The sequence below is a fragment of the Stegostoma tigrinum genome, chromosome 22 (genome assembly GCF_030684315.1).
Source record: "Stegostoma tigrinum isolate sSteTig4 chromosome 22, sSteTig4.hap1, whole genome shotgun sequence".
NCBI classification, from domain to species: Eukaryota; Metazoa; Chordata; class Chondrichthyes; order Orectolobiformes; family Stegostomatidae; genus Stegostoma; species Stegostoma tigrinum.
This window is the reverse complement of record NC_081375.1, coordinates 4,453,800-4,472,596: the sequence shown is the minus strand read 5'-3', so window position 1 is coordinate 4,472,596 and position 18,797 is coordinate 4,453,800.

Genomic DNA, 18,797 nt, shown 5'->3' with positions numbered 1-18,797 from the left:
CTCGCTTTTCTTCTTTCAGAAGGTGTACAAAGAGAGCTCTGTGCTTTGCCAACTGAAGGAGGATGACGGCTCGGTGACGTCGTCTCGGCCCGACGTTTTGAGAATCAGCAGATCCTTCTATGCCGGACTGCACGACACGAAGCCCACGGACAGCACGGCCTCCGAGTCGTTCCTGTCGTCTATCACAGAGGTCTTAGACGACGGCTCGAGGGAGTGGCTGAACCGGCCGATATCCCTGGACGAGCTGACCAGAGCCCTCAAGTCCTTGGAGAGGAATAGGACTCCCAGGAGCGACGGCTTACCGGTCGAGCTGTATTCCGCTCTGTGGGACCTGGTCGGCCAGGACCTGCTGGAGGTGTATGACAGTGTGCTTCGGGCAGGGGAAATGTGCAAGTCCATGAGGAAGGGCATCATCACGCTCATTTACAAGAGGAAGGGGGAGAGGGAAGAAATTAAGAATTGACGTCCCATTATTGAACGTGGACTACAAAATCCTGGCCAAGCTCATAGCCAACCGGGTCAGGTCTGTCCTGGAGTCAGTGATTCACCCTGACCAAACCTGTGCTGTGCCGGGCAGGAAGATCGCTGAGAGCCTCGCGCTCATCAGGGATACGATCGCCTACGTACAGGACAGGCGGGTGGACACCTGCCTTATCAGCCTGGACCAGGAGAAGGCCTTCGACAGGGTCTCTCATGCTTACATGAGGGACGTCCTCTCCAAATTGGGGTTCAGGGAGGGCATCCGCAATTGGATCCGGCTGCTCTACGCCAACATCGTTAGCGCAGTCTCGATCAACGGGTGGGAATCAGACAGTTTTCCTGTTAGATCTGGAGTCAGGCAGGGCTGCCCACTCTCTCCTGCCTTGTTCGTGTGCTGTGTGGAGCCCTTCGCCGCCTCCATCAGGAAGGACGTGAGCCTGAAGGGCGTGACTATCCCAGGCAGCGGAGGCCTTCAGGTCAAGACGTCCCTGTACATGGATGATATCGCCATCTTCTGCACCGATCATCGGTCAGTGAGTAGACTATTGGACATCTGCGGCCAGTTTGAACTGGCCTCGGGTGCCAAAGTCAACAGGGTTAAGAGCGAGGCCATGTTCTTCGGGAACTGGGGCGACCACTCCTTCATCCCCTTCACCGTCAGGACAGACTACCTGAAGGTGCTGGGTGTGTGGTTTGGTGGAGCTGGGGCGTGCACTAAGACTTGGGAGGAGCGTATCACCAAACTGAAGCAGAAGCTGGGCAGGTGGACGCTCCGGTCCCTCTCCATCGCGGGTAAGAACCTGGTTGTCAGGTGCGAGGGGCTTTCGGTGCTGTTGTATGTGGTGCAGGCCTGGCCTATTCCCTGGACCTGCGCCGCTGCGGTCACCCGGGCCAGCTTCCACTTCATTTGGGGGTCGAGGATGGACCGGGTCCGCAGGGACACCATGTACAAAGACCTGGAAAATGGGGGAAAGGACGTACCGAACGCCACCCTCGCCCTGACGGCTACCTTTGTGTGCGGCTGCATCAAGCTCTGCATAGATCCTCAGTACGCAAACACCAAGTGTCACTACTTACTGAGGTTCTACCTGTCCCCGGTGTTGCGAAGGCTGGGCCTGGCCTCGTTGCCGTGGAACGCTCCGAGTAGTTGGACCGTTCCGTACCACCTGTCCTTCGTGGAGAAATTTTTGAAAGGAAACACCTTTGACCACAAGGCTGTCAGGCAGTGGTCAGCACGTAGTATCCTCGAGACCCTTCGGGAAAAGGAGAGGGTGGATCCCGTCGTGTGGTTCCCCATGCAGACTGCCAAAGTCGTTTGGCAGAATGCCTCATCGCCAGAACTTTCAAACAAGCACAAGGACATTGCTTGGCTGGCGATGAGAGGGGCTCTGCCAGTGAGATCCTTTATGCATGCCCGGAATCTCTGCGCCACCGCAAGCTGCCCTCGAGGCGGCTGCGGGGCGGATGAGACTGTCGATCACCTCCTTCTGGAGTGTGCCGATGCACAGGATGTCTGGAGGGGGATGCAGTGGTATTTGTCGAGGTTCGTCCCGAGCAGCTCCGTGACGCGGGACTCCGTGCTGTACGGGCTGTTTCCCGGGACGCACACCGAGACCAACATCAACTGTGCCTGGAGGACCATCAATGCGGTGAAAGACGCTCTTTGGTCTGCCCGCAACTTGCTGGTCTGCCAGCTGAAAGAACTGACCCTGACCGAGTGTTGCAGACTGGTGCACTCCAAGGTCCAGGACTACGTGCTGAGGGACACGCTAAAGCTTGGGGCAGCCGCCGCCAAGGCGCTGTGGGGAAAGACCACCGTATGAAACCCCTCGTCCAGAATAGAAAAAAGGGCCCTATCTGGTAACTGGGCCCAGCTGGCGCCTTCCCCAACTGGTCAGTGGGCCAACAGGGACTGTGCGGGGGAGACAACTGCCGGGTGTTTTCTTTGCTTTGTTTTTTTTCCTTCTTTGTTTTTTTTCCTTTAGTTGGTGTATGTACCCCCTGGGTAACCCGGAGCGGCTTGCGTGACTGGGTAGGTGTATAAATATGTTTTATTTTTTGTACATCTTTTGAATAAAGTATATTTTTTCAAATAAAACAAAAGGTGATGAAACGTCTGAAAACTGGTGGTGTTTTAACCTGAGGGTGATCACACTCCAGACAAGTGGCGAGGTTCAGAAGGAGGGTCCTTAATACAGGGCGCTGAAACAAATTATAGTTTTGCTCCTCAAGACTGCCCCACAAAGAAATGAGAACAAACCTGGTCATTGAAAGTGTGATTCCTTCTACTCTCAATATTAAATTCAATCCGTGAATGTAACAGGATTTCAGCATTGCCAGTGTGAGTCAGTCAGTGAGATGCAGAGTCTGATCAAAGCATTATCGAAGATACTACTTCATTGCTGTTACAACTAGCATCAGCACAGGCAGCAAGTCAGATAGGGTCACCGCTCAATGTACAAAGGAAGCAGTGCATACAAGGCAACCTTGTGAGGAAATGAGCAGCATTCCAAGCAGCTCGGAACATGACACGACATTGTTACCCCGTCCCACCACACCCTGCCTTCCCCTTGTCAAAACCCAGAACCTTTCTGTGGGCTCAGCTCCAAAGGCCCACTCATTCAAAACTGCTGCAAGGACAGCTCCGAGCCCAGCTGCAACAAGCAGTAGAGACATGTACAGTAACAGCAATGCTTTCCTGCTGAACTGCTTTTATTCTCTGCTCCCAGAAATCAACAATGGCATAAAAAAAGGTTTCAGAGACAGTAGGAACTGCAGATGCTGGAGAATCTGAGACAACAAGGTGTGGAGCTGGATGAACACAGCAGGCCGAGCAGCATCAGAGGCGCAGGAAAGCTGACATTTTGGGTCAAGACCCTTCTTCAGAGAGGGGGATGGGAAAGTGTTTCTGAAATAAATAGGAAGAGAGGGGGAGGTGGATAGAAGATGGATAGAGGAGAAGATAGGTGTAGAGGAGGCAGACAGGTCAAAGAGGAGGGGACGGAGCCAGTAAAGGTGAGTGTAGGTGGGGGTTAGGGAGGAGGTAAGGGGGCGGGATGAGGCTAGTAGGTAGGAGATGGGAGTGGGGTTTGAGGTGGGAGGAGGGAATAGGTGGAAGGCAGTACAGGTTAGGGAGGCGAGGACCAGCTGGGCTGGTTTTGGGATGCGGTGGGGGGAGGGGAGATTTTGAAACTGGTGAAGTCCACATTGATACCATTAGGCTGCAGGGTTCCCAGGCGGAATATGAGTTGCTGTTCCTGCAACCTTTGAGTGGCATCATTGTGGCATTGCAGGAGGCCCATGATGGACATGTCATCTAAAAAATGGGAGCGGGAGTGGAAATGGTTTGCGACTGGGAGGTGCAGTTGTTTATTGCGAACCGAGCGGAGGTGTTCTGCAAAGCGGTCCCCAAGCCTCTGCTTGGTTTCCCCAATGTAGAGGGAGCCACATCTGGCAAGTAGTCCTGTTTGGTGGCTTCACCATGTTGATACCTCACCTTCAGGTATGCCTGGTGCTGCTCCTGGCCTGCCCTCCTGCACTCTCCATTGATCCAGGGTTGATCCCCTGGCTTGATGGTAATGGTTGTGTGGGGGATATGCCGGGCCATGAGATTACAGATTGTGCTGGAGTACAATTCTGCTGCTGTTGTTGATGGCCCACAGCGCAGATTTTTTGGTAAATTAACATCAATGCATCTATTACATCACTAGCCATTTCTTTGAGACCCTGGGATTAAGTCCATTAGGACCAAGGGATTTGTGAGCCCACAGCTCCATCATTTTGCTTAGTATCATTTTGCGTGTGGTTTAGAATTCTTCAAATTCTACTTTCTCTTCCACTTCTTAATTTATGAAATTACTAGAATGTTTTTATAACCACTGTATAACAGAATTTTTGCTAAATTCATCCACCATTTAATTATTATCTCCCATTACGTCTCCATTTTCATCATTTAGAAGACCGAGGCTCGCTTTACTAACTGTTTAACGTACTACGGAAACTCTTGCTACTTGTTTTTACATTTCTAGCTGGCTCTCATGCTCTAATTTCTTTCATTTGACTGATCTTTTAGTCATTCCCTGCCATTTAATCATGTACTTCTGCCCTAAGTTGGATGCTCTCCCTAACTTCTTTAGGCCTGTGACCAGCGGTGTTCCACAGGGATTTGTGCTAAGTGCACTTTTGTTTGTAATTTATATAAATAATTTGGATGAGAATTTAGGCGGCATGGTGAGTAAGTTTGTGGGGCAGAGATATGGTGAATAGCAAAGGTCTTTTCCCTATGTTGGGGTAGTTCAAAACCCAGGGGGCATATTTTTGAGGTGAATTCTTTCCTCTACTATTCCTCATCTCCACCCAGACCAGCCCAGGGGCTGAAGGACGAACTGCCATCGATAGATTAATGAAATTGGCAGAGTGCAATAAGGTCTGACAGAGTTTGGAGCTGGAGGAGGTTACGCATTTGTGAGAGTAAGCCCATGAAAGGATCTAAATACAAAGATGAATATTTTTAAATCGAGCCAAAGATGGACCAGCAAGCACCCATCTTTCAGCCTGTGTAAACCTGACCTCATCCAAAACCATGCTGCCCCAACTTAACAAGTTCACCCATCACGTCTGTGCTTGCTGACCTACTCTGGCTCCCAGACTAACAATATCTCTGTTTTAAAGATTTATCCATGTGTGTTCTCACATTCCCAACCTTTGTCACCTCCTCCAGTCTGCAATTCTCTAAAACAAATGTGGTCTCTTGCTCAATCCCTATATCCATTGCTCCACCATTAGCAGCTGTGTTATCTACTGCCTGCACACTGGGATCAGGAATTCCCTCCCAAAAACCTCTCTGCTCTCTTCTAATTTTCCCTGTTTTAGGACACTCACTGAAGATTTCCCGGGCCAAATATTTCCTCATCTGTCCTAATATCTCAGTGCCAGATTTTCTTGATAATGCCCCGTGAAAGGCCTTGGGATGATTTCAAAGGCACTTTTTACAAACATGTTACTGTTAGATAGCAGAGAGATTTGGCAGTAAAATCTATCTGTCCTAAATCTATTTATGACAGCTTTTAGCTGTATGTGTAGCGGATTGAAAAGATTAATCAAAACGTCTGTTCCTATCGTATCTCAATGATGCAGCTACTCTGGTGTGACTCTCACCATTTGGAATTCTTTTTGATATGTTTATATTGCAGAATAATAATCATTGCATTTATATTTAATGTTAGTCAAGGATCAGATGCGCCAAAGATTCTAAAGTGAGGCGATATAAAATTGGTGGGACATTAAAATGAAAGGTTCACCGTTTCCCGAGATCCCACCAACTCACAAAAGGCAAGAATTGTGACATTTGAAAGGTGTAGTATCTGTACATATCGTTCTGTTCTCAGCTCATTAACTAAAACCTTTCCACCAGCTGGAAGATTTGCCCTGTAGTCTCCATTAGACCATGAGACATAGGAGTGGAGGTAAGGCCATTCAGCCCATCAAGTCCACTCCACCATTTAAATCATGGCTGATGGGCATTTCAACTCCACTTCCCTGCACTCTCCCTGTAGCCCTTGAGTCCTTTTGAGATCAAGAATTTATCGATCTCCGCCTTGAAGGCATCCAACGTCCCGGCCTCCCCTGCACTCTGCGGCAATGAATTCCACAAGCCCACCTCTCTCTGGCTGAAGAAATATCATCTCATTTCAGTTTTAAATTTACCCCCTCTAATTCTAAGGCTGTGCCCACGGGTCCTAGTCTCCCCACCTAACGGAAACAGCAACGTTCAAAAACAAGCACTTAGACCATCTCATCGAGTGGCTTCTCGGTACAGTCCCGGACACAGTGCCAAGCGGGTGAAATAATGCTAGGAATGATACTTTAGCAAGTCAGTGATCACTCCATGGAATAGGCTTCAAAGGAGATGTTAATGCTGATATATTCCAATGTAAATTAGAGACTTCTCTCAAATAACATTGTGGGACTCTCGAGGTGGATGGATCAATTGAGACATGGTGTGTAGTGAATGGATTCAATTCCAATGGAATAGATGTAATTGGGCCAATGTCTTCCAACTTCCCTGAACTTTACCTGATCGAGGTGTACAAGGTAATGAGAGGCATGGATAGAGTCAATAGCCAGAGACTTTTCCCCAGGGCAGGATTGACTGCCACGAGGGGTCATTGTTTTAAGGTGTTAGGAGGAAGGTGTAGAGGAGACGTCAGAGGGAGGTTCTTCACCCAGAGAGTTGTGAGCGCATGGAATAGTTTTCCAGTGGTAGTCGTGGAAGCAGAGTCATTAGTGACATTTAAGCGACTGCTGGACATGCACATGGACAGAAGTGAATTGAGGGGAATGTAGGTTAGGTTATTTTATTTTTGGATTAGGATTATTCCACGGCACAACATCGTGGGCCGAAGGGCCTGTACTGTGCTGTACTTTTCTATGTTCTATATTCCCTCATCTCTAGGAGGTTTCCTTATCTCTGGTTTGGGTCTGTTGTCAAGGCTCATCACTGATGTAGGAATGTACTTGTTCTGAGGATACTGAAATATCCCCACAAATGTCTGCTGTTGTTTTACACTAACTCCGTGAATGTCGATCATGTAACACTAGGAGGGTGGAAGACAAATGAAATGGACCTCAACCCTGTGTCCTCCAGCGACTCCTGCTTAGTTATAAAAGAAGAAAAGATATTTATGAAGCTCCTTACACAACCAACAGACTTCTCAAAGTGTCATAGAGTCACAGAGCTATACAGCACAGAAAGAGGCCCAACCTGTCCACCCCAATCAGGTATGCTAAATTAATCTAGGCCCATTTGCCAGCATTTGGCCCATATCCCTCTAAACTCTTCCTACTCACGTACCCAACCAGATGCCTTTTAAATGCTTTATTGTGCCAGTCTTCACTCACTTCTTCTGGCAGCTCATATGCACACTACCCTCTGTGTGGAAAAAGTTGCCCCTTCGGTCCCTTTTAAATCTTTCCCTTCTCAGATTAAACCTGTGCCCTCTAGTTTAGGACTACCCCCCCCCCCCCCCCCCCCCCCCCCCAACCCCGGGGAAAATCTTGGCTATTCACCCTCTCCATGCCTCTGATGATTTTATAAACCTCTATAAGGTCACCCCTCAGCCTCTGACACTGCAGGGAAAATTGTCACCTTTCCAGCCTCTCCCTGTAGCTCAAACCCTCCAACCCTGGCAACGTCCTTGTAAATCTTTTCTGCACCCTTTCAAGTTCAACAACATCCTTCCTATAGCAGGGAGACCCGACGTGCACGCAGTATTCCAAAAGTGGCCTAACCAATGTCCTGTACAGCCGCTACATGACCCTCCCAACCTGTTTACTCAATGCACTGGCCAATAAAAGCAAGCATACCAAATGCCTTCTTCATTATCCTGTCTACCTGTGACTCCACTTTCAAGGAACTAGGAACCTGCACTCCAAGATCTCTTTGTTCAGCAACACTCCCCAGGACCCTCCATTAGCAGTACAAGTCCTGCCCTGATTTGTCTTAGTCCTCACATTTAACTGAAGTAAAGTCCATCTGTAACTCCTCAGCCCATTTGCGCATCTGATCATGGTCCCATTGTACTCTGAGGTAACCTTTTTCACTGTGCACTATACCTCCTTTTTTGGTGTTATCTGCAAAATTATTAAGCATACCTCCTATGTTCACTTCCAGATCATTTATATAAATGACAAAAAGCAGTCCCAACGCATCCCGCTGGTCACTGGCCTCCAGTCCACAGGCCTCCATGCCAGTGTAAATTGTACAGTTCCTAAAAAAAAATCACTTCAGGCTGATCTCTTTAAGGTGCTCAATACGGTTGTCAGTATTACTGGCTGTGCTCGTAAGTTCTTTAAGGGAAGAAAGTACTTGTTTTAAATGTAGGATACACAGCAGATGTTTGTTTGCAAAGCAATCTTCCACAAATCGCATTGAGGTAATGACCATTAATCTGTTATTTTCTTGGCTAATTGAGAGGTAAAGTGGCCCAGTGTTCAATTCCACCCTCAGACGACTATCTGTGTGGAGTTTGCGCGTTCTCCCCATGTCTGCATGGATTTTCACCTGGTGTTCCAGTTTCCTCCCCCAGTCCAAAGATGTGCAGGTTAGGATAGGTTGACCACAGTGTCCAGGCATGTGCAGGTTTATAAAATGTGAGGCTGGATGAACACAGCAGGCCAAGCAGCATCTCAGGAGCACAAAAGCTGACGTTTCGGGCCTAGACCCTTCATCAGAGAGGGGGATGGGGGGAGGGAACTGGAATAAATAGGGAGAGAGGGGGAGGCGGACCGAAGATGGAGAGTAAAGAAGATAGGTGGAGAGGGTGTGGGTGGGGAGGTAGGGAGGGGATAGGTCGGTCCAGGGAAGACGGACAGGTCAAGGAGGTGGGATGAGGTTAGTAGGTAGCTGGGGGTGCGGCTTGGGGTGGGAGGAAGGGATGGGTGAGAGGAAGAACCGGTTAGGGAGGCAGAGACAGGTTGGACTGGTTTTGGGATGCAGTGGGTGGGGGGGAAGAGCTGGGCTGGTTGTGTGGTGCAGTGGGGGGATGTCCATCATGGGCCTCCTGCACTGCCACAATGATGCCACCCGAAGGTTGCAGGAACAGCAACTCATATTCCGCCTGGGAACCCTGCAGCCATATGGTATCAATGTGGACTTCACCAGTTTCAAAATCTCCCCTTCCCCCACTGCATCCCTCAACCAGCCCAGTTCATCCCCTCCCCCCACTGCACCACACAACCAGCCCAGCTCTTCCCCCCCACCCACTGCATCCCAAAACCAGTCCAACCTGTCTCTGCCTCCCTAACCGGTTCTTCCTCTCACCCATCCCTTCCTCCCACCCCAAGCCGCACCCCCAGCTACCTACTAACCTCATCCCACCTCCTTGACCTGTCCGTCTTCCCTGGACCGACCTATCCCCTCCCTACCTCCCCACCCACACCCTCTCCACCTATCTTCTTTACTCTCCATCTTCGGTCCGCCTCCCCCTCTCTCCCTATTTATTCCAGTTCCCTCCCCCCATCCCCCTCTCTGATGAAGGGTCTAGGCCCGAAACGTCAGCTTTTGTGCTCCTGAGATGCTGCTTGGCCTGCTGTGTTCATCCAGCCTCACATTTTATTATCTTGGAATCTCCAGCATCTGCAGTTCCCATTATCTCATGTGCAGGTTTAGGTGGGTTAGCTATGAGAAACACAAGGACAGCTTAAGGGTCTGAGTCTGGGTAGGATTCTCTGTAGAGAGTCAGTGTGGGCTTGTTGGGCCGTATGACCTGCTTCCACACTGTAGGGGTTCTATAAATTTTTTTTTAAAATTGGCTTGTACATAGCTTACTCCAAAATGACCCCACATTTTTACATTCAGTCAAGGGTGAAAACATCTCTCTTTTTCTAAATTCTTATATTGTTTGCCATTTTTCATCCTAAGCCTGGATATTATCCAGATCTTGTTGCATTGAACATGGACTGCTTTAGTATTTGGTGCTGAACATTGTGCAATCATTGGTGACCATCCCCACCTCTGACCTTACGATGGAGGGAAGGTCATCACTGAAGCAGCTGGAGGTGTTTGGGCCGAGGACACTACCCTGAGGAACTCCTGTAGAGATATCCTGAGTTGACTAGACTGACCTCCAACAATCACAACCATAGAATATACACCTGTATAGCACAGGAATGGGCCCTTTGGCCTACAATGTTGTGCAAAACATGATGCCAAATTAAACTGATCCCTTCTGCCTGCCTTTGGTCCATATCCATTCAATCCTTGCAAATTCATACGTTTATCTAAAAGTTTCTTAAACAGCCCCATGGTATCTACCTCCAGCACCACCCCAGCACTGGATTCCACACTATGTGAAACAAACCTACCCCTCATGTCTCCTTTCAACTTTCCCCCTCTCACCCTAAATACATGCTGCCCAGTATTACACATTTCAACTTTCAGAAAAATGTTCTGATCGTCAACCCTATCTGTGTATCTCATAATTTTATACACTTCTATCAAGTCTCTCCTCAGCCTCTGCCATTTCAGAGAAACCAACCTGAGTTTTTCCAGCCTCTCCTTATAGCTCATACCCTCTAATCCAGGCAGCATCCTGGTAAACCTCTTCTGCACCCTCTCCAAAGCCTCCACATCCTTCCTGTGATGTGGTGACCAGAACTGAACACAATACTCTAAGTGTGGCCTAACCAAAGTCTTATAAAGCTACAACATGAAATGTTCTTGTTCTCAATTCCCTGATCAGCAAAGGCAAACATGCCATACACCTTCCTTCCCACCCTATCTACCTGCATGGCCACTTTCAGGGAGCTGTGGACTTGAACCCCAAGGTCCCTCAATACATCAATGCTGTTCAGGGTCCTGTCATGAACTACACTTTTCCTTAACATTTGATCTCCCAAAGTGCAGCACCTCACACTTACCCAAATTAAACTGCATCTGCCATTTCCCTGCCCATATCTGCAACTGATCTATGTCCTGCTGTATCCTTTGACAATCTTCTACACGATCCACAATTCCACTAACCTTTATATCGTCTGCAAACTTACTAACCCACCCATCTACATTTTTAGTTCTGAGGGTCACCTGACCCGAAACGTTAACTCTGTTTATCCCTTCACAGATGCTACCAGACCTGCTGAGCTTTTCCAGCAAATTTGTTTTTGTTCCTGATTTTCAGCATCCACAGTTCTTTCGGTTTTTACATTTTCATCTAAGTCATTTATATATAACACAAACAGCAGAGGTCCCAGTGCGGATTCCTGCAGGACACCACTAGTCATGGACCTCCAGCCTGAAAAACATCCTTTCTCTACTACCCTCTGCCTTCTATAGGTAAGCCAATTCTGAATCCATATGGCCATGTCATCGTGGATCCCATGCAAGTCAATCTTCTGGATGAGCCTACCATGAGGGACCTTGCTGAAAGCCTTCCCAAAACCCATGCAAATAACATTCTCTGCTGGACCATCTTTGATCACCTTCATCACCTCCTCACAAAGTTCAATCAGGTTAGTAACACATGACCTGTCCTGCTCAAAGCCATGCTGACTGTCCCTAATTAGGCCATGCTGTTCCCAGTGTATGTAAATCTAAGTGTCCATCCAATTCCCTACTGAAAATAATTACTGAATCCACTCCACCATCCTTTCGGTTAAAGCATTCCAGATCACAACAACTAAATCTGTAAAAATTGTCCTGAGGGGCCATCTTTATCTTTATTGCATTAAGTTTGTGAGCACTCTTTCCTGCTGCCATTTGAGCAGTGATACAGGCTGCCACATAGCTTGTGTATCCAACTGTAAGCAATCGTGGTCACAGCTTTGAAAATGACAAAAGGATTCTCCCCAGTGCTCTCGTCACATTTGAGAAGTTTGTGGGGCCCTTGCTGTGCACCAACTGGTAGTGACATTGCGATCTGTCAGAGATTGGACAGGACTTTGAATGATAAAGCATACTCCATCAGGCCTTTAATAGAAGCAGAGGTGGTTCTTTACACAGAAAGTGGAGTCTGTGTTTTATTGGGTTGGGCATTGGGTGTTTCATGTTGGAGTGGATAATATCCCTGCCTCCCTGTTGTTACAAACTCCACAATAGGAGTTGATAGCCAAGGAAACCTGTTTGTTATGTGATGGAATGGGATGAAATTCACCCTCCAAATCATTCCAACGTACAGTAATGGCAGGAGAGATTCCTGGCCTGCCATGTGATGGAAAGTACATTGGAGCCTCTACCATGGCCATCGACTGCTGCAGCCTGCAACATGCACTACATGTTGCCACAACAACGCAGCCTCCTGAGCGAACTATAACAAACCCATTGCAATGGAGCCGATTTTCACCATGGCAACATGGCAAGCATTCAATATGATCAAACCCAACTGTGCCGCTAGCTCCACCTATTGGTAACTCACAGCCACAGCGCCAACCAAGTCCTCTGACTGGGGTGATAGAAGAGGCTCCTCAGCACAAACTTGAGTTCAGAAAGTGTTTGGTTGGTGTGCAGATTCCTTGGAGGAGAAAGGTTTGATTGTCTTCCGGCATGAAGCCACTGTCCCTTTAATTTCAAACAACATAATTGCTTGCTGAGAATGGCAGCAAATCTGGGGGCGTGAGGAACTGTCAACAGCAGAGTGAGAGAGCTTTACATACAAACCTTCTCTACCCACACACAAAACACACTCTCAAAATCACATTATCCTCGCTGAAGTGTTTTAACCTGCCTTTAATTTCCCCTCTCTCAAGTATTCTTCCACTGCTCTCTAGGTTTAAGTGGTACAGCCCGATTCTCTCTAACATGGGTCTTGTCTATTTTTGCCTACATTCTGTCAGTATTGATTTTTCATTGTGTGAGCTCAGGATTAGGGATAGTTGTGATGTTTCTCGCTCCTACCTCCCACTTCCAGGCAATAGGTAAAGACAGCATGCTAACAAAGCCATTCAGATTGGGAATGTCCCCTGAACTAATCCCTGGTTTGATATCAGTCAAGATGACGATCAGGACATTAGCGGATACCAGGGCACAGCTACGCTGTGATTCAATGCCTGACTGGGCACGACACTCAATAGTGGAGACATCGTAGCATTAATGCCAAAGGGATCAGCCAAAATAACAATTGAAATTGCTAATAAAGCGTGCTGAGCCTATATAATCAGGAAAACAGAACTCGATGTGAGAATCAGATTCCCTGACACCAACGCCTACAATGGACAATATGTATTGCAGTAACTCACCCATAGCTTCTTCAGCAGCGTGCCCCAGACCAGTGACCTCCACCACTACGACCAACGAAAGCATTAAGTATCTGGGAACACCTCCTGCACGTTCCCCTGCCTGTTACACACCATTCCAACTTAGACTCTTCTCACAGTTCATTTACTGGCATTGGGTCAACATGTCTTTCCTGCCAGCACCCTGCCACCCCAAGAAAAAGGTCCACCACTCCAACTTCTCAAGGGACAATTATTGAGAAGGGCAATAAATGCTGGGTAATACCAGGTTGGAGGGTTTGAGCTGTAGGGAGAGACTGAATAGGCTGGGGCTATTTTCCCTGGAACATCGGAGGCTGAGGGGTCACTTTATAGACATTTATAAAATCACGAGGAGCATGGATAAGGTAAATAGCCAAGGTTTTTCAACATAGAACATAGGACAGTACAGCAGAGTACAGGCCCTTCGGCCCACCATGTTGTGCTGACCTATTACCTTACTAAGATCAACCTACCCTGCACTCCCTACATTTTGCTATCCTCCATATGCCTATCCAAGAGTTGCTTAAATGTCCCTAATGTATCTGACCCCACTACCACTGCTGGCAGCACATTCCACACACCCACCACTCTCTGTGTGAAGACCCTACCTCTGACACCTCCCCTATACCTTTCTCCAATCGCCTTAAAATTATGCCCCTCATAATAGTCATTCCTGCCCTGGAAAAAAGTCTCTGACTATCCACTCCATCTATGCCTCTCATCATCTTGTAAACCTCGATCAAGTCACCTCTCATCTTTCTTCATTCCAATGAGAAAAGCCCTAGCTCCCTCAAACTTTCCTCATAAGACCTGCCCTTCAGTCCAGGCAGCATCCTGGTAAATCTCCTCTGCACCCTCTCTAAAGCTTCCACATCTTCCACATCTGAGGTGACCAGAACTGAACACAATATTCGAAGTGTGCAGTATAGAGCTGCAGCATAACCTCACGGCTCTTAAACTCAGTTCCCCTGCCAGTGAAAGCCAACACACCATACGCCTTCTTTAAAACCCTCTCAACTTTGAGGGATCTGCAGACATGGATCCCAAGAGCTCTCTGTCCCTCCACACCGCCGAGAATCCTGCTATTAACCCTGTCTTCTGCAATCAAATTCGACCTTCCAAAATGAATCACTTCACACTTTTCCCAGGGGTAGCGGAGTCCAAAACTTCAGGGCATAGATTTAAGGTGAGAGGGGAAAGAGTTAAAAGGGGCCGAAGGGCAACATTTTCACACAGAGGCTGGTGTACGTATGTGAGCTGCCAGAGGAGGTGGTGAAGGCTGGTACGATTACAGCATTGAAAAGGCATCTGGATGAATAGGAAGGGTTTGCAGGGATATGGGCCAAATGCTGGCAAATGGGATGAGCTGAATTCTGGATATCTGGTTGGAATGGACAAGTTGGACCGAAGGGTCTGTTTCCCTGCTGTATATCACTATGACTCTAAGACAAAGGAGAGCCAGTGGATGTGATCTGTTTGGATTTCAAGAAGGCCTTTGACAAGATGCCACACAGGAGGCTGTGAAATGAGATCAGAGCCCATGGTGTTAAGGGCAATGTACTGGCATGGATAGAGGATTGGCTGCCAGGCTGAAGGCAGAGAGTGGGGTAAAGGGGTTCTCTTTCAGGAATGGCAGCTGGTGACCAGTGGAGTTCCACAACGGTCAGTGTTGGAACCACAACTATTCACGTTGTACATTAACAATCTGGACAAAGGAATCAACGGCATTGTTGCTAGGTTTGCAGATGACTAAGATAGGTGGGGGGGGTGTAAGTGTTGAGGAAGCAGGGAGGCTGCAGAAGGACTCGGAGAAGTTGAGAGAGTGAGCAAAGAAGTGGCAGATGGAATACAATGTGGGAAAATGTGAGGTTATGCGTTTTAGTAAGAAGAATAGAGGTGTAGACTATTTTCTAAATGGGAAAATGCTTCAGAAATCTGAAGCACAAATGGTCTCGGGTTCCGAGTTCAGGATTCTCTTAAGGATAACATGCCGGTTCAGTTGGCAGTTTGGAAAGTTCGCATTCATTTCAAGAGGGCTAGAAAGCAAGAGCAAGGATGTACTCCTCAGGCTGTGTAAAGGCCTGGTCAGGTTGCATTTGGAATATTGTGATCCATTTTGGTCCTATATCTAAGGAAGAATGTGCTGGCGTTGGAGAGGGTCCAGAAGAGGTTTATAAGACTGATCCCGGGGATGAAGGACTTGTCGTAGGAGGAGAAGTTGAAGACACTGGGTCTGTACTCGACAGAGTTTAGAAGGATGAGCTGGATCTGATTGAAACTTACAGAATACTGAGAAGTCTGAATAGAATGGACATGGAGAAGGTGTAGGAGATACTAAGACCCAAGGACACTGCCTCAGAGTGAAGGACCTAGATGAGGAATTTCTTCAGCCAGAAGGTGGTGAATCTGTGGAACCCAATGCCACAGAGGGCTGTGGAGACCAGGTCATTGAGTGTCATTGAGATAGAGACAGGTTCTTGATTATCAAGGGGACCAAGGGTTGCAGGGAGAAGGCAGGAGGATGCAGTTGAGAAACATATAAATGGTAGAACAGTCATTGTGTGCGAAAATACTTACCTATGATCTTATGGCTTTAACATTCTTCATTAAATAAGGTGCCTTGCCAATGATCTGCAAAGGTATAGCATCATTTCCTTTCTTTTATACTCTCTGCCTCTATTTATAAACCCAAGGACCCTGTAAGCCTTCTGAACAACTGTTTCAACTTGCCTGGCCACCTTCAGCAAATCATGCACACGAACCCTGAGGCCCCTCTGCTCCTGTACCCCTCGTAATGTTGCATCATTGTATTATGTCTCCATGTTTCTTCTACCAAATGAATAACATCACATCTCTCTGCATTGAAATTCATCTGCCAGGTGTCTGCCCATTTGGCCAGCTTGATTATATTTCTCTGATGTCGCTCAGCATCATCCTCACAATTCACTATTTTCGCAAACTTAGTATCATCTGCAAATTTAGAGATTTTGCTCTCAATACCCATGTCCAAATTGTTTATACAATCAAAAAAAAGCCAGAATCCCTGGGGAACACCACTTGCAACCTGTCTTCAGTGTGAGAAATACCCATCCATACCTACTCTCTGTTTCCTACCTTTTAGGCAACCTCTAATCCATGCTGTCAACGACCTACCAATCACAAACATCTCCAATTTGCTAACCAGCCTATCATGGTGCACCCTGTATCAGTCCAAGTACACAACATCCACAGCACTATCCTCATAGAACCATAGAAATGATACAGCACAGAAGGGGGCCTTTTGGCCCATCTTGGCCAGGCCGAACGAAAGGCACCCACTTGCCCTTTCTAATCCCACCTTCCTGCACAGGTCCCATAGCCCTGCAGCTTACAGCACTTAAGGTGCAGGTCCAGGTACGTTTTGAAAGAATTGAGGGTCTCTGCCTCATCCACTGCCTGTGCTACCCAGTCAAAGAACTCAATTAAAATTTGGCTGACATGACCTGCCCTTGACAAAGCCACATTAACTGTCTAATGTTAACTTATTTATCTCAGAGTGTATATTTACCTTGTTACGGCCTCCCTCAGTTTTCCCAGTATTAATGTCACACTGACTGGTCCGCACTTGTCTATGTTATCCTTTGCCCCAGCCTTCAATGTTCGTGTTAAATTTGCAATCCTCCACTTCCCCAGGATTAATCCTGCATTCAGAGAGACCTGAAACACACTCAGTTGTGTCAGAACATTCAGAGAGACCTGAAACACACTCAGTTGTGTCAGAACATTCAGAGAGACCTGAAACACACTCAGTTGTGTCAGAACATTCAGCACCTTTGAGAAAATAGCCCACCACCTTCTTTAGGCTCTAAAAAGGGAAAGAAATGCTGGCCTTGTCAACAACGAGAGAAAAGACAAGACAAGCAGCCCAATGCCCTGAATTTCAGTTTCCTAGCTACACTATTCCTGGTTTAATGCATCTTATAACCTTGTATCTATGTCACACTTTCATGATATCAAGATGTCTGAAAGCACTTTACAGACAATTAAACTTTTTTTTAAAGTATAGCCACTTTTGCAATGTAGGGAAATTCAATAGCAAAAATGTACACAAGTTCCCAAAAGCAAAATATGATCACGACCAGAAAATGTGTGAAACATTGTGGTCAGTGCTGGCTGGGATACCGGAGAGGGTTCACCTGTCTGTATTTGCAATTGTGTCATTTAGCTTCACCTGTCACCCTGAGATCTCCCTGTCACAGGGAGATAGTAGGAGCTGCCGATGCTGGAGAATCTGAGATGACATGGTGTGGAGCTGGATGAACACAGCAGGCCGAGCAGCATCAGAGGAGCAGGAAAGCTGACGTTTCAGGTCTCGACTCTTCTTCAGAAATGGGGGAGGGGAAGGGGATTCTGAAATAAATCGGGAGAGAGGGGGGAGGTGGATAGAGGATGGATAAAGGACAAGATCGGGTGAGAGGAGACAGACCAGTCAAAGAGGTGGGGTTAGAGCCAGTGAAGGTGAATGTAGATGGGGAGTTTAAGGCCAGACAGGGAGTTGGTTCAGAATCTTGTTCAGAAAGCAGACAGTCCGGCTCTCCCCCAGGACTACACTGGAGTGTTAGCCTCGATTGTTCACTAAGTCTCTGGAGTGGGTCTGGAAACCATGACCGTTTGATTCGGACTTAAGACAGCTACCCACTGAGGCAGGGCTAACTTATTCATGGTCGGATTAGTTCCATCAGTGCTGGACAATACTGACACCCCTGAAACAACAAGAATCACAGCGTAAGTCAGCACACGAGGACAGGATAGAGAAAAATATATGAGAGCAACCTCCTCATAGTGTCCTTTGGGTGACCTGAGAGGGAGGCATATTTTACAGCCAGTTTGAGTTGGTTCACAGAACAAGATGAGAGCATTCAGTGACACGGGGTGAAGACAGAAATGAGCAGGCAGGTCACAGGGATCTGCCTGAGTAGTTGCCTGGAAACACAAGCTGTGAATTACAATGGGCAACATTGAATTAATTGCAGTACATATCATAAAGCAAAAAAAATGCTCTCAACATGAAGGAGACAAATATTAACAATATCTGGAGTGTTCAGAGTGTATAGGCAGCATCCCAACCACATTAGCATGGCCCATTTTACTAGCAAAAAGGTAGAAGAGAAAGGATTATATTCTGTGCCCTGCTGGGATCTGATGCTTGACAGTATAGTATTGGGAAAAGAAATACGCCAACATTCAACAATATTTCAATTTCTTGGGTTAGTTTAATGCGGCACCCCATTGGTCTAAGTGGAGAATCTTTCACCTTTCTCTTTGATGGATTTGAAAGCTGATTTGAATCTAACGTCCAGCAGCTTTCAAGCTTTCCAGTGTCTGGGTAAAACTTCATGCTTTGTTTTAATTTAACACAGTACTTTATTCGTAAAAGAAATACATGTACAAAGTCGCTAAAGTAGTTTGGTTCTGTACAGTAGCATATGAAAAAAGCAAACAAACATTGGAGTTTGACTTGATCCAGAACAAAATGAAAGGCATTTCTTACTTGTGTAAGACTACATTTACATGCATTGGTGGGATCAGGA